The sequence below is a fragment of the Thalia democratica genome, unplaced genomic scaffold (assembly GCF_965202585.1).
Source record: "Thalia democratica unplaced genomic scaffold, ktThaDemo2.hap1.1 HAP1_SCAFFOLD_1133, whole genome shotgun sequence".
NCBI classification, from domain to species: Eukaryota; Metazoa; Chordata; class Thaliacea; order Salpida; family Salpidae; genus Thalia; species Thalia democratica.
The window spans coordinates 1-2500 of record NW_028140044.1 but is presented as its reverse complement, the minus strand read 5'-3'; the positions used below and the strand labels follow the sequence as shown (position 1 = coordinate 2500).

The following is a 2500-nucleotide window of genomic DNA, read 5'->3' as shown; positions in this document are numbered from 1 at the left end:
GTTACTAGGGGAATCCTTGTTAGTTTCTTTTCCTCCGCTTAGTGATATGCTTAAGTTCAGCGGGTCGTCCCGCCCGATCTCAGGTCAAAAGTGATGTACTACAAAAGTACATGCGCTTTGTACGTCGGCCTTTTGAAGTCACTTAACTTATTCTCGAGCACCTACCGTCGTTGCTACCTCACCCGAGGCCAGCAGGCTGCTCACGCTTCAGCTGTGAAATCGCCAGACCAGCTGTCTTTGACGACACGCTCCTTAATTAAGAAACGAGTCGCAGGCACTTTCAAACTAATGAAAGGATCGGTGTGTTAAAGACCCTGAGACGGACGTGGCCCCAGGATTACCCGAGGCCGCAATACGCGTTCAGAATATCGATGCTCAATGTGTCCTGCAATTCACATTACTTCTCGGAGCTAGCTCCGTCCTTCATCGACGCTCGAGCCGAGTGATCCACCGCTAAGAGATCTCTCGTGTTAATCAATCTCAATGCAACCAAAAAATCGTGTTCAAAAAGAAGCGGCCGCGCCAGCACTTGCGTGCTGAATTATTACTCCCGCTGTCAGAAAGCAACGCGACCGAACTATAACAGTTACAGGGCTCGGTCCCTTCGAAGAAGAGACGTCGCTTGAAATCAAATTTCGATTCGTTAATGATCCTTCCGCAGGTTCACCTACGGAAACCTTGTTACGACTTTTACTTCCTCTAAATGATCAAGTTCGATCGTCTTTTCGAACACCGGCGAGTGCGTTGCCGCACGTACCAGGCTCAATCGGAGGACCTCACTAAACCATTCAATCGGTAGTAGCGACGGGCGGTGTGTACAAAGGGCAGGGACGTAATCAACGCAAGCTAATGACTCGCGCTTACTGGGAATTCCTCGTTCAAGGGAAACAATTGCAAGTCCCTATCCCTAGCACGACCGGGGTTCAACGGATTACCCGGACCTTTCGGCCTAGGGAACACACGATGATCCGGTCAGTGTAGCGCGCGTGCGGCCCCGAACATCTAAGGGCATCACAGACCTGTTATTGCTCAATCTCGTGTGGCTAAACGCCACTAGTCCCTCTAAGAAGTTGTCTCCGACCCAATGGGTCGAGCAGCTATTTAGCAAGTAAGAGTCTCGTTCGTTATCGGAATTAACCAGACAAATCGCTCCACCAACTAAGAACGGCCATGCACCACCACCCACAGAATCAAGAAAGAGCTCTCAATCTGTCAATCCTCGCTGTGTCCGGGCCGGGTGAGATTTCCCGTGTTGAGTCAAATTAAGCCGCAGGCTCCACTCCTGGTGGTGCCCTTCCGTCAATTCCTTTAAGTTTCAGCTTTGCAACCATACTTCCCCCGGAACCCAAAGACTTTGGTTTCCCGGAAGCTGCCGGACAGTTCTTAAGTTCGACACTGCCCGATCGCTAGTCGGCATCGTTTAAGGTCAGAACTAGGACGGTATCTGATCGTCTTCGAACCTCTGACTTTCGCTCTTGATTAAAGAAAACATTCTTGGCAAATGCTTTCGCAGTCGTTCGTCTTGCGCCGATCCAAGAATTTCACCTCTAACGGCACAGTACGGATGCCCCCGTCCGTTCCTATTAATCATTACCTCGTGCTCCGAAAACCAACAAAATAGAACCGAGGTCCTATTCCATTATTCCATGCAACATTATACAAGCGTAAAGCCTGCTTTGAACACTCTAATTTTTTCAAGGTAAACTTGCCGGACCACCGCAACACTCAGTTAAGAGCACCGCGAAGGCACCGACCAACAAGAACAACAAGGCCAGTGCTAGCCTTTCGACCGACCAACCTCGCCGTCCCTATATCCAACTACGAGCTTTTCAACCGCAACAACTTAAATATACACTTTTGGAGCTGGAATTACCGCGGCTGCTGGCACCAGACTTGCCCTCCAATGGATACTCGTTAAAAAGTTTAAAGTGTACTCATTCCAATTGCAGGACCTCGTACGAGGTCTGCATTGTTATTTTTCGTCACTACCTCCCCGAGCCGGGAATGGGTAATTTGCGCGCCTGCTGCCTTCCTTGGATGTGGTAGCCGTTTCTCAGGCTCCCTCTCCGGAATCGAACCCTGATTCTCCGTCACCCGTTACAACCTCGGTAGGCCGATACCGTACCGACGATAGTTGATAGGGCAGTTGCTTTAATGAGATGTCGCCAGCACTAGGCCGTGCGATCCGCAAGCTTATCCAGAGTCACCATTGTAACGACCCGAAAGCCGGTTAGTTTTGGTCTGATAAATGCGCGCCTCACGTCAGTTCGGCGCTTTTACGCATGTATTAGCTCTAGAATTGCCACAGTTATCCATGTAAAAGCGTACAATCAAATGAACCATAACTGATTTAATGAGCCATTCGCAGTTTCACTGTACGTGAGCTCGTACTTACACTTGCATGGCTTAATCTTTGAGACAAGCATATGACTACTGGCAGGATCAACCAGATAACTATCCGAGGGCGTTTAAACCCGTTGCTCGACTGAGCGTTTTTACT

General features: G+C 49.5%; 3 non-coding genes across 3 annotated transcripts in view; all 3 read right to left on the bottom strand.

Annotated features, from left to right (window-relative positions):
- The window catches only part of LOC145847852 (large subunit ribosomal RNA), a 3631-nt gene extending 3544 nt beyond the window's left edge, over nucleotides 1-87 (bottom strand). Inside the window, exon 1 of the ribosomal RNA XR_014371555.1 lies at nucleotides 1-87. This exon is cut by the window's left edge and continues 3544 nt beyond it. This is a non-coding gene — a ribosomal RNA (large subunit ribosomal RNA).
- Nucleotides 88-309: 222 nt separating this feature from the next.
- LOC145847856 (5.8S ribosomal RNA) lies at nucleotides 310-462 on the bottom strand. The gene has a single exon (XR_014371558.1). It is a non-coding gene; the product is annotated as a 5.8S ribosomal RNA (ribosomal RNA).
- Nucleotides 463-644: 182 nt separating this feature from the next.
- Nucleotides 645-2453, bottom strand: LOC145847849 (small subunit ribosomal RNA). Its single transcript, XR_014371552.1, has one exon. It is a non-coding gene; the product is annotated as a small subunit ribosomal RNA (ribosomal RNA).
- Nucleotides 2454-2500: the final 47 nt, after the last annotated feature.